Source organism: Equus przewalskii, chromosome 1 (genome assembly GCF_037783145.1).
Source record: "Equus przewalskii isolate Varuska chromosome 1, EquPr2, whole genome shotgun sequence".
NCBI lineage: Eukaryota > Metazoa > Chordata > Mammalia > Perissodactyla > Equidae > Equus > Equus przewalskii.
In genome coordinates, this window is record NC_091831.1 from 93,592,163 (window position 1) to 93,605,536 (window position 13,374).

General features: G+C 44.3%; 1 long non-coding RNA gene and 1 pseudogene across 3 annotated transcripts; both read right to left on the minus strand.

Annotated features, from left to right (window-relative positions):
- Positions 1-987: 987 nt before the first annotated feature.
- Positions 988-12,896, minus strand: LOC103558643 (uncharacterized). Of its 3 annotated transcripts, XR_011539466.1 has the most exons (5): positions 12,477-12,890; positions 9,111-9,197; positions 2,844-3,032; positions 2,150-2,394; positions 988-1,417 (listed from the first exon to the last, which is right to left on the minus strand). It is a non-coding gene; the product is annotated as an uncharacterized lncRNA (long non-coding RNA). The 3 variants fall into 3 exon arrangements; XR_546792.2 differs by lacking the exon at positions 2,844-3,032 and having other exon boundaries at positions 12,477-12,896; XR_546793.2 differs by lacking the exons at positions 2,844-3,032; positions 9,111-9,197; positions 12,477-12,890 and adding an exon at positions 2,565-2,701.
- On the minus strand, positions 9,996-11,296 carry LOC103558644 (acireductone dioxygenase pseudogene; annotated as a pseudogene).
- Positions 12,897-13,374: the final 478 nt, after the last annotated feature.

A 13,374-nucleotide genomic window follows, 5' to 3' on the forward strand; every position in this document is an offset into this window, starting at 1 on the left:
TCTGTATTCTTTTCTTAAAAAGGAAGCCGCCAGCTGGCCAGCCTAACTGTGTAAGTGGCAGGCCCCGCAGAATCTAAATGCATTTGCACCTAGAGTAAAGGACCAGGCTGCGTTTGGGACGTCCTGTGCCTGCCTTTGGCGGGAAGACAAACTCAGCATTCTTCCTGCCAGGCTATTTCGACAGGCCCTTGGCCTCCCGTGTTTTCAAGTCTGGGTGCCAAGAGGCAGCCTTGCCCAGGAAGCTTGGTAACTGCCCTGCTCACTGTGCTCTGGATTTAACCGGGTTGCGGGGTGTACAAACCCCAAGACCTACTGTTTTCCCTTCTTTCTTCTGGATACGCGCTGCCTTGACTCCCACAAATAGACATAAACATTCTCACTCAGCAGCCATTACTCTCAACTGCCCAGTGAGCAAACTGAAAAACCAAGACTTCTGTGGAATCTTTAATCTCATCCTTTTCCAAGCTTTTCTGCAAAACTAATCCTTATGACTCTCACCTCCCCTCCCCTCCCTTACTAGCTTGGGCAAATATTTAGCGCATAGGTCTTAACTCTCCTACTGCCTTGCCCTTGGCAGACCTGACTAATTGAACACAGAGTTCTTTCCAGGTGGGCTGTGTGTACCCAGTACCCACAGATCAGAGAGGAAGCCTGTCCACCTCCTAAGGAAACTCAGATCTAGATTATGGAAGTGGTAAAATCTGGATCAAAGGAAAAGGGCCAGTGCTCGCGATGAATTCCCACACCTGCACTGAGTCCAATTCCAAGGACGTATTTTCTGTTTGATCAAGTAAACGGAGACCTCAGGAGGCCATGGTACCTTGTGGTACGTCCTGTGCTGCAGTGGAAAAATCACTGACCTAGAGCTGAAAGTCCTGCTCTGTTCTGGGCAAAACAACTAACTTCCTCATTCTGTGCGTGGAGTCACTAGGTGCGTTTTTTCTGTTAGCTCGGGCTGCTGTCACAAATTACAGTAGAATGAACGGCTTAAACAACAAACGTTTATTTCTCATGGCTCTGGAGGCTGGGAATTCCAAGATCAAGGCACTGACTGATTCTGTGTTTAGTGAGAGCCCTCTTTTTTTTTTTTTTCCTGAGGAAGATTTGCCCTCAGCTAACATCTGTTGCCAGTCTTCCTCTTTTTCGATGTGAGTCGCCGCCACAGCATGGCCGCTGACAGACAAGTGGTGTAGGTCTTCGGTGGGGAACCAAACCCCTGCTGCCAAAGCAGAACATGCTGAACTTAACCACTAGGCCACCAGGGCTGGCCCTGGTGAGAACCTTCTTCCAGGTTGCAGACAGCTGACTGCATCTTGTAACCTATATGGTGGAAAGAAATCCAGAGACACCTCGTGCACCTTTTATTGGGTGGCCATGATGTGCTGTCCTTAGAACCTGGAGAAAGCGTCACCTCCTGCTGGTGAAACCAATAAGAAAGGAGATGGTGAATGAGCTTAAGGAGCTTAAGAGCTACAGACGTAACCAGCATTCACAAAGAAGCCTAGGTTTATCGCTGCTGGGACAACGTGACACCTGTGGGGACCGCCCACTGCCCTTCAGCTGTGTCTCTTGGCAACCTCCTCCTGTTCTCCCAAACTGGTTGTTACAAACTCCACCACTCTTCTCTGTTGGTCCCCGTCACTCTCTGTCTCCCATTTGTCAGAGGAAATAGAGGCCACCGGACAGCACCTGTCACAGCTCCCTCCTCCCCAGGAGAGGAAGGGATGTTCTCCAGTCTGCGGCTTGGACCCCTCAGGGTGTGGCCTCGGCCACCTCTTGCCTTCACCCCCCTCTTTCACTGACATCTTCAGCCTTACCTCTGCCGGCTCCTTTTCCTCAGCATATAAATTTGCTAAGGATATTCCCAGTTTAAAAAACAATAACAACAACAACCTAAACCCAAATCCCCAAAGCCATCCTTCCATCTAGCATCCCCCTGCTGCTTCCTCATTCCTGGAAGAGAAGTCTACACTGGCTGAGCCCACCTTGCTCCCTCCCAGCCTTTCTTCAACCCACTGCTATTAGGTTCCTGCTTTGCCTGCTCCAGTCTCCTCCCCACTTGGTAAAGAAATAAAAGAAGGCCCCTGCCAAGGTCACCGATGGCTTCTGGAGTGCTAAGTCCAGGGGACACCTTTTGGTGCTCACTTACTCGTCCACTTTGTAGCTTCCCCCCTGCAGACCATCCCCTGGACATCTGGCACTTTCTGTGCCGGCCCTTCTGGGTCTCCTCTTCCTCAGGGCCCCTTAGGCGTCAGTGTCCCCCAGGATCTCATCAGCGATTCCTCCTCTCCCCGCCTCCATCCTCACAGCACACTGTCTCCTGGAGCAATCTTTTCAGACCCGTGGCTTCCACAACCGCGTTGGTGCTGAGAACATTCAGCAGTACGCAACAAGCTAAAGAACGCAAAATAATCATGCAGGAACTGAGGATACCACGTGAAGGAAGACAGTTGAGGGAGAGAGGAAAAATACTGGGTCCTCCCCCTGCGACCGTGGGTAATCATGCACACCACCCTGAGCCCTGGCTTTCTCATCCACAGACCCGGGATAAGGATAGTACCTACTTCATAGGGTTGTTATGAGGCTTAAGGGGGATAATTCTAGAGCGAGCGCCCAGTGCATGTAGTCTGTTAGGACTCTCTCTGCTATTGGCAGGCGCAGAGAAGCAATGGAGAGACGTGAGGTTAAACTGAGAAGTGGTAGCGTGGATCCAGGTTTTGAAACTCATGAGGGCAGTGGACTGGTGGGGTCTGTGTGCCAAGGGCACTCCAAACTCCAAAATACAGATGTCATGGGGCTGAGAGGCAAGGAGCAGGCAGCTCCTTCCCAGGGCTGCTGTTCACCTTCCGGCCATCTGGATGACCTTGCAGGCATCTGACATGAGTTCCGGCAAGCGGCTGGCCAGGATGCCCTCTGTGCACGTCCCAGGAAGTCCTGTGATAGTCTATCCTGAACGGGGGGAGGTGCTGGCAGATCAGAATGATAAACAGCCAAGATCCAGGGAAGGAAAAGGTCACCTTTTGGGCTGTGTCCTGGGGGAGGAGACCCAGTTACCAAGGGAATGAGCACTGGTCTTTAGAAGTACATTGACTCTGCCCTTACTTAGCACTTGCCGGGGTGCCAGGTCCTGAACTAAACATGAATACTACTCTTTGTCCACGATTAAGGCTCCAAATGAGGACCAGTGGACTAATTCAGTGGTGGCTAGAGACAGCTCGTATAGACTTATGAGAGCCAAATGTTAATTTTTCAGGAATTTTACAAGCCAGTTGTTAAACACAGCCATTATTAAAAACTGTTATATAAACTTACAATTAAGTAAATTATATTAAAAGACTCAAAACTTACCACTTCTTATTTATTTGACTAGTATCTATTCTCTTGAGTATACTTATATCTATTGTATCTATATGGTGGAAATACTATATAATGGGAATCTGTACAACTCTGTGTTCAGTGATGTTATGTTGGTAGTTTGAAATCAGCCATTGCGGAAGCGTTTATATCAGGAAGTCAGCATACACACACACACACACACCCTACATAGAGCTGGTTGTTAAAAACATTTGCCAGCACCTCAGTGGACAAACTGATGTCAGGAATTTTGTCTTTCACTACTTCTCATGAGTTTCAGTGTTCCTCATCTGTCCTAGATTTTTTTTTTTTTTTTTTTTGAGGAAGATTAGAGCTAACATCTGCTGCCAATTTTCTTCTTCTTTGCTGAGGAAGACTGGCCCTGAGCTAACATCCGTGCCCATCTTCCTCTACTTTATACATGGGATGCCTACCACAGCATGGCTTGCCAAGCGGTGCCATGTCCACACCCGGGATCTGAACCGGTGAACCCCGGGCCGCTGAAGCAGAATGTGCACACTTAACTGCTGTGCCACTGGGCCGCCCCGGTCCCAGATAAACAGGACTCACGTCCCCTTCCAGCCTTTTGGGTTTCCCCACTTCAGTAATGAAGTGAGCAGCTTCACATGTCCACATCTTACTGGTCTGTACCCCACCGAGGCTGACAATAATGGTGGCCACCACTGATCACCTAACACTTGTCACACCCTCCCTCAGGCAATACTCATTAACCCTCACAACATCGCCTTGAGGTTGGTATTGAACTTTTACTCTACCCATTTTACAGACGATAAAGTGAAACACAGAAATCAACCAATTCTCTCCTAAGGCAACCAGCTAAGACAAGGTTGGAACCCTCTCTTAACCACAGCCTCTAGAGAAAGGGAAGAATCTTACAATCTGACAAGGGAATATGGTTAAGCGGTTCAGTGGCCACTCCTTCATGCTGCCAATGCTGACTTTGCCTTTCAACTACCACAGGGCATTCATTTTAATGCAGTGTTTTTGTTCTTAGTCACATGCAATAAAACTGTGGACTCATGAAATATGGCCTATCCCAGGTCTTTAGGGGACTTTAATGAATAAATAACTGTTCTTGAGTTAATGATCCACTGTTTCAGCTGATGCAAAGCTTCTAAACCAATCAGCTATTTATTAGGGATTGAGATCCAATTATGTATCCACCCAGGTCTAGACCTGGGCAACTCCCAGGAAAGCTAAAGCCCGGAGTGTTTAAATAACTTGTTGAAAGTTACACAGCCTGTAGAGGATGAAGGCAGGAGATTAACCAGGCTTGTCTGACTGCAGAGCCCCTGCTCTAGGGAGAGGCACATGATGCCTATTTGGCAGCTATTAAAAAAAAAAATCTTGTAGAAGAATATTTAGGGACTGGCCCCATGGCCGAGTGGTTACGTTCTCACACTCTGCTTTGGCAGCCCAGGGTTTCGCTGGTTTGGATCCTGGGCGCGGACATGGCACCACTCATCAGGCCATGCTGAGGCGGCATCCCACATGCCACAACTAGAAGGACCCACAACTAAAAATACACAATTATGTACTGGGGGGCTTTGGGAGAAAAAGGAAAAATAAAAAAATCTTAAAAAAAAATATATATATATTATAAGAGTGAGAAGGCAAGCCATTGAGTAGAAGACATTTGCAATACATACATCCAAAAAGGGGACTCATATCAGAATGTATATAGAACTCCTGCAAATCACAAACAGACAGACAATCCAATGGAAAACAGGCAGAAGACTTGAAATAGGCACTTCACAAAAGAGAACATTCAAATGGAAATAAGCATCTGAAAAGGAGCTCCATTTCATTAGTCTCCAGGGAAATGCCATTTAAAACCACCGTGAGATACCACTATATACCCACGAGAATGACTAAAGCTGAAAAGAACGACAATGCCAAGTATGAGTGAAGATGTAGAGAAACTGAACCTCTGATCCATTGCTGGTAGAATATAAATTAGACAATCACTTGGAAAATTCTTTGGCAGCGTCTGTTAAAGCTGAACACTCCTGTGTGTACCCTGTGACCCAGTAATCCACTCTTAAGTATCATGCAACAGAATTTCATACAAATGTGCAGCAAAAGACAAGTGCCAGGACCTTTACAGAAGCATCATTAGTAATAGCCCCAAACTAGAAAGAACCCAAATGCCCATCAATAGTAGAATGGATATACATATTCCAGCAGATTCATAAAATGGAATTTTATATGGCAACAGAATTACTAAATTACAGCTACATGCAAAAACATGGATGAGTTTCACAAATGTAACATTGAGAAGAAGACAGACACAACAGAGTCCATACTGTATGATTGCTTCCATTTACATAAAACAAAAACAGGCAAAGTCAGTCCATTTTAGTTGAAGTTAGGATAGTGGTTGCTTTTGGGGAAGTTAGTGCCTAGGAGGCAGCTTGAGGGGGGTTTGGGGGTGCTGGTGACGTTATGTTTTAGTGATTGGGTGAACATTCGTAAACTGTACGTTAATAATTTGTGTACTTTTCTGTATATGTGTGTGTATATATATATATTATACTTCATTAAAAACTAAAAAAAAAAGTGAGGGTAAAATTAAAATTTGAGACAGAGAAAAGTCAATTATGCACAGACCTTTATTGGAAGACCTGTTCAATCATGCCCCTCAGTTACTAGGAAACTGAACCCAGGAAGTAGGAGTGGAATGCAAGTCACAATACTGAACCAAGAAACTAGCAAACATGTTGATCAATCTGTTTGAAACAAAAGAGGGGGGTCAGAAGACCCGGTGGAACTAAAATACTATGGAATAATAACATGGAAGATAGGAGAGGAGAAATTGGAGAGAAATCATCTAAGTTTCTCATATTTTTAAGAAGGATAAAGAAAGTAACGAGGGGCTGGCCTGGTGGCTTAGTGGTTAAGTTCATCACTCTGCTTCGGTGGGCCAGGGTTCACCAGTTTGGATCCTGGGCTCAGACATACACACTGTTCATCAAGCCATCCCACATATAAAATAGGGGAAGATGGGCACAGATGTTAGCTCAGGGCTGCTCTCCCCCCCCCCGCAAAAAAAGAGAAAATAGTGAGTTTTAAACTTTGTAAAGTCAAGAATTTAATTTCTAAACCAGTAGAAATAGAATATACAGTTTTTAAACCAGTAAGGGGGCTGGAGGACATTAAAGAAATCTTGATTGAGCAATAGAAAATTAAAAAGGATGTGAAAAGAAGCAAGAGTTACTCAAATCACTATGCCGTGCACCTTAAATCCATACGGCGCTGTATGTCAAGTATATGTTAATAAAACTTAGGGAAAAAAGTAAAAGAAAAATATGGCAAATAGAAAACACAAAATAAAGTGATAGAAATAAGTAAAAATTTTCAGTAATCCTTATAAATGTGAATAGTTTAAATCTATCTATTAAAAGACAGAGACTTTTTAAAAAAGATTTCACTTTTCCTTTTTCTCCCCAAGGCCCCCCAGTACATAGTTGTATATTTTAGTTGTGGGTCCTTCTAGTTGTGGCATGTGGGACGCTGCCTCAGCATGGCCTGATGAATGGTGCCATGTCCACGCCCAGGATTCGAACCAGCAAAACCCTGGGCTGCCGAAGCGGAGTGCATGAACTTAACCACTCAGACACGGGGCTGGCCCCTAAAAGATAGAGCCTTTTTAAAAAAAATTTTTTTAATTTTAAATTTTTATATTTATTTATTTATTTATTAAATATTTATTTATGTTTTATTGCAGTAACATTGGATTATAACATTATATAGCTTTCAGATGTACATCATAATATATTTTGAATTCTGTGTAGATCACATCATGTTTACCCCCCACAAACTAATTATAGTCTATCACCTCACATGTGAGCCTAATCACCCCTTTTGACCCCCACCCTCCCAGACAGAGACTTTTCAAGTATGTTACAAAAAGAAACTTCAGCTACATGTGGATACACATAAAACACCGTGACAAAAAAAGTGAAAGTAAAAGGCATGAAAAAAAAATATCAGGCAAATACCAACCAAAATAAAGCTGGTGTCACAATATAATATAACACAAGATAAATCCTAAAGCAAAAAGCAATATTAGGTATAGGATGATCATTACTACTAATGATAAAAGGAATAATTCACTAGAAAAATATACAGACATGAATCTAACACTTAACAACACAGCTTCAAAATATATCCAGCACCAGTGGATGGAACTGCAAAGAGAAAGGAACACATCCCCAGCCACACTGGGAGATGTTCACACCTCTCCCGGAAACTAACAGATCAAGCTGATAAGAATTTGTAAGAATACAGATGTGAGGAACCTAAGGTTGTTTGAAGAACAACCGACAAGCATGCTCTAAAGGACAGGTGCAGAAGTCTGCATACAATTAGGGAGCTGTATGTTTTGTTTTCAAGTACACATTTGACCACATTTGACAAATCTGGCCACATATGGAACCACAAAGAGCCACTAAGTGCCAAAGAAGACAGAGCATATAGCCCTAGAGCAATGAAATATGAAATGGCCATCAGGAAGACAGTTCCTGAACCTAGTCAGGCATAACTAAAATAGGACAAAAGGACATCTGGGAGCTTCCTAATGTGACACAATGGGAATGACACAATCTATGTAATGTTCCTGTAAAAAATGTTTCACTTGAGGGGCTGGCCCCGTGGCCGAGTGGTTAAGTTCGCGCGCTCCGCTGCGGGCGGCCCAGTGTTTCGTTGGTTCGAATCCTGGGCGCGGACATGGCACTGCTCATCAAACCACGCTGAGGCAGCGTCCCACATGCCACAACTAGAAGGACCCACAACAAAGAGTGTACAACTATGTACTGGGGGGCTTTGGGGAGAAAGAGGAAAAAATAAAATCTTTAAAAAAAAAAAAAGTTTCACTTGAATCTAATGTTAAGGAAATTATTAGACAAAAGAAGCAATGTAATTGTTAGGACATTCCACAAAATAGCTGCCCTGGATTCTTCAAAAATAAACAGCAAGGTTATAGACACCTTCCACCCATCCACCCACAAAAAACCAGGGCATTGCTTTAGACTAGAGAAAGCGAATGAGACATGACAACCAAATGCAATGCATGATCCTTGATTAGACTCTGGATCCCAGACTCCCTCCCCACACTTAAAGGAATTATTGGGACAATTTAATATGACTACAGGGGCCGGCCCCATGGCCGAGTGGTTAAGTTCTCATGCTCTGCTTCAGCGGCCCAGGGTTTCGCCGGTTCAGATGCTAGGCTTGGACCTAGCACGGCCCATCAGGCCATGCTGAGGCGGCATCCCACATAGCAGAGCCAGAAGGACCTACAACTAGAATATACAACTACGTACTGGGGGGCTTTGGGGAGAAGAAGGAAAAAAAATATGATTGGCAACAGATGTTAGCTCAGGGCCAATCTTTAAAAAAAAAAAAATGCAGGCTATATTTGACATAGTATTATTGCATAAATGGTAAATTTCTTGTGTCTGATAACATGGCCCCCATTTTTGTTGAGCCAGGATAATTCTCAAAGCTCTTGGTGTTAGGATCTCTTTGCACTCTTAGAAGTTGTTGAAGATTCCAAAGAGCTTTTGTTTATATGGGTTATATAAAACCATATTTACAGAAGTAAAAGTTAAAGCAGAAATTAAAAAAAATATTTACTCAGTCATTTAAAAATAACTACATTTTCCAAAACAAAAAACTTAGCGAGAAGCGTTGCTTTGTTTATGTTTTTGCATATCTCTTTGTGTCTGACTTACTGGCAGTAGCTGGATTCTCGCGCTTGCTTCTGCATTCAGTTTGCTGCTGAAGGTTATTTTGGTTGAAGTATATGAAGAAAATCCAGCCTCACAGAGACATGTAGTTGGGAAAGGAAAAGAAAGGAGTATTTTTACAGCTGTTTCAGATACTGAGGATATTCTCCCCCCCCCCCCATTTATCAAAGACCTTTTAATTTTTCAAGAACAGCAATGCCAAAAGCATAGAGTATAAGAAAGTCGGTTTCTATAAGTATGGTTTAATTAAAACTGTTTACAGCTCTTCTCTCCCAGAGTAGTTAAGCATGAATTTAAAAAGAATAAGAGATGAGAAAACAAGCACACGCAGCGTACAGAATTAGAGCCCTCATGCAAAGTCTGTGGAATTTGAGGTTTCAGTGCAGCAGGAGGGGGCCAGACACAGGTGGCCTTTTTACAAATTTAAATTAAGGCAGTTTCTTTATTTTGAACAGGCAAGCGGCAAGTGGCATCTGGCATATGCCACTGAGAGTGTGCCCTAATAGGAGAGCTCTTCCCCCTTACTACTCCTCACTCGGAGGCATAATTTTGGGAGAAAAAAGTGTCTTCTATCTGGTTAGTAATATCATCTACCATTACACCTTTCTAGTTAGTTTTCCCACACCAAGCAATTCTCCAATTCTCAGGAGGAATGAATGTCCTACAATTTAACTCAATTCTGACACCATCTACCTGGAGTTAGCCTCAGATCCTACAAATTAAGGGCTCAGCCCCATAAGACTGATGCCAATTGCAAATCCAGGACAATTGTACTTCTGACTGACTGGCTATAAATTGGGGGTTCCCATGACCCCCTCATCGGGGCCCATAGTTTGCTAGAACAGGTCACAAAACTCAGGGAAACCTGGATTTACATTTACTCATTTATTATAAAGGACACAGACGAACAGCCAGATGAGGAAGGACACAGAGCGAGGTCCAGAAGGGTCCTGAGCACAGGAGCTTCAGTCTCAGTGGAACAGGGATGCTCAAAGGGGCTGCTTATGAATAACAAAGGCCACTCCTGTCACTTAGGAAATTCCGAGGGTTTTAGTAGCTCTGTGCCAGGAACCAGGGACAAAGATCCAATATATTTCTTATACCACAACCTTCTTATAAGGCAGGCATGGCATTGACTGATAAGCTGGTTCAAAGTCTAAGAATCATGTCCAGATAGAGCATCTAAGCAGTTACATTTCAGGAGATAAAACTTTCATTTGAGTCATGCTGTGGTAGGTGTCCCACATATAAAGTAGAGGAAGATGGGCATGGATGTTAGCTCAGGGTCAGTCCTCCTCAGCAAAAAGAGGGGGATTGGCAATAGTTAGCTCAGGGCTAATCTTCCTCAAAAAAAAAAAAAAAAAAAAGTCTGATCAAATAATCTTGCAAAAGAAAGATAATCTAGCTTCAAGCCTACGATATAAAAGCAAAGAGAAAGTGATTGATTTTCTGCTCAGTTATCATGTTTGGGATCTTTACAAAGGGTGTGTTAGGTCCCAGGAAGCATCACTATGTTGTCTATGCCAAAAATTTCACGTGCTTGCACCTAGAAATGGTCAGCTGGCCAGTTGTACGAGGTCCACACTGCTCCTCCCACAAACAGCCACGTGGCGTCATGTAGTTCTTCTCATCCACCGTGAAGCAGTGATAAATTCCTGCAAGAAGAGTTGTCATGTCTCCTTTCTCCATGAAAATCTGGATCCACTATTCCTCTTACATCAAAGTGTCCGCTGCCCTCCAGGATGCAGCAAATCTTACACCCAAGTGCAGATGCTCCTTCCTCATAAAACACCTCCATCTTTTTTTCACAATTTGGCAGTTTATCTTTGCATATGGCTCTTATGTCCATCTAGGAGTAGTTCCTCTTCTCGGATCTGTTCTAATTCTGGATCATTCTCATATTTGTCAGCTTCCAGTAAAGGACTCTGAGCTGGCACAGCTGCTCCAGGCACAGCGGGCAGCAGTGGCTCCAGGCTGTGGGGCCACGTCAAGTCGTCCTGGGACTGGTTCATGTACCAGCGCTGCACCATGGTCCAGGCCTGAGGGGATGTATGTGGGCGTGGTGGGCACCCTAAGCACCAGGGGTACCCTGACTTGCATGGGCTGCTCACAGGACAAGGTGAGGCCCCATCCAGGGCATTCTTTTACTATAACAAAATGTACAAGTGATAGTTTCTCAAAGGTTAATTGCAACGTGGAATCTGAAACATCTATGCACCTTTCCTACTCTTGTCGCATTCAAATACATTCTTTTTTTTTCTTTTGAGGAAGATTAGCCCTGAGCTAACTGCTGCCAATCCTCCTCTTTTTGCTGAGGAAGGCTGGCTCTGAGCTAACATCCATGCCCATCTTCCTCTACTTTATATGTGGGATGCCTACCACAGCATGGCGTGCCAAGCGGTGCCATGTCTGCACCCGGGATCCGAACCAGCCAGCCCCGGGCTATAGAAGCGGAATGTGCTTGCTTAACTGCTGCGCCACCAGGCAGGCCCCTAAATACATTCTCTTTTAAAGATTTTATTTTTCCTTTTTCTCCCCAAAGTCCCCCGGTACATAGTTATATAGTTTTAGTCGTGGGTCCTTCTAGTTGTGGCATGTGGGATGCCGCCTCAGCATGGCCTGATGAGTGGTGCCATGTCCAAGCCCAGGATCCAAACCGTCGAAACCCTGGGCCTCTGAAGTGGAGTGTGTGAACTTAACCACTCGGCCACGGGGCTGGCCCCCTTTTTTAAAAGATTTTATTTTTCCTTTTTCAAATCCATTCTTGAATAGATCTTTTACTCATGCACTCATGCATTGTTCATTTGGAAAATATCGCATCACTGAGGTATGGAGATCTTCCAAAAGTTGACACATTTTATTATACAATATGAAAAAAAATCATATTTGATAAAACCACTAATCTCATTAGAAACATCTTTAAGAATTGGGAAGCTCTCCAGCTCAGGGTGGTATAGACAAGTTTTCCAAAATTCTAATTTTCCCTTGAAAGCTCCAATTGTATCATTGACAAAAAATAATGTCAATTATTTTCTTGAAGTGACCAGCTTCTCTCATTTCTTTTTGAGAAAATATCTGCCAACATGCAGGTCCGAATCACTATGGTTTCTCTATCAGTTAATCTTTCCAGCTACAAGGAAAAAGCAGCTGCTTCAGCTCACGGCTCCAGCAAGCTTCAGGGCTTTCCCGGGAGACACCATCTTACTCAGGTCTGCCGCACAAGGCTTCATTCCCACTTCCCATTTTTATTATATAGAACATTAGAAAGATGTATACCCAAGGATACCTTATTAATAGACATTTTTTTAAAAAAGACGGAGAGGGCATGGCAATGAGCAATAAAATCACTACCGGTCTAGTTGGTGCCTCTGTCCTCATTCACGCTAAGCCGCCAGCTGTTTCCCGCACTGTTGCTTTTGCACCACTCGTGCAAATGTCAATACGGTGAGAAAGGCTCATGGTTCGGCCTTAGGATCATTACGAAAATAGTTTTGAGCTCGCGGATACTCGCGCCCCTCCTCCTCCAGGATCCGCGGACCACATCTGAGAACCGTTGTTCCAGGTCCCACCATCTTGTCCTAATCTCCACCTAACTCCACATTATGTTCTGCCCTTTCGTCCTTCTGTGTCCCCAAGAACCGCCTAGCGGCCTCCTCCGGCGCACCTGCCGGTGGCTGCTTTCAGCTTCCAGCTTCCAGCTTCCAGCTTCCAGGCGCGGGCGCCGCAGCCCGGTCTCCGCGCGGGGCCGCTCCCTCCCTCCCCTCCGACCTCACTTCCTCTTCCCCTCCTCCAGCCCCTGTAACCCTTCCGTGTCCCCAGGACGGAAAGACCAGGGGAGAAGCCTTAATCCAAAGGAAGCTGCTGGGATGTGAGCCACTCTGTACAGCACTTAAGTTACTGTGACGATTTGTTTTAAAAAATTTAAAAATATATATCTTAATTGTTCTTTCTCTGGTTACAAAGGTAATAGATATTTGTTATATAATATTTCAAACCCTGCAGAACTGTATAAAGTAGAAAATTGAGAATCTCCCATAATCCTCCCCCCACTTTGGTTTGGATGCCCTCAACATTTCACACATATTTTTCATAGTTTTTTTCTGTCACAAACCGTGCTGCAGCGAACACATTACACATAGTCTCTCCTCGATTTGGTGAGTGTTTTTGTGGTGTCAGTGCCCAAAGTGGAACTGCTGGAAGAAAGAGTATGAGCATTTTATAAAAGGATGGATGCTGGCGAATGGCCTTC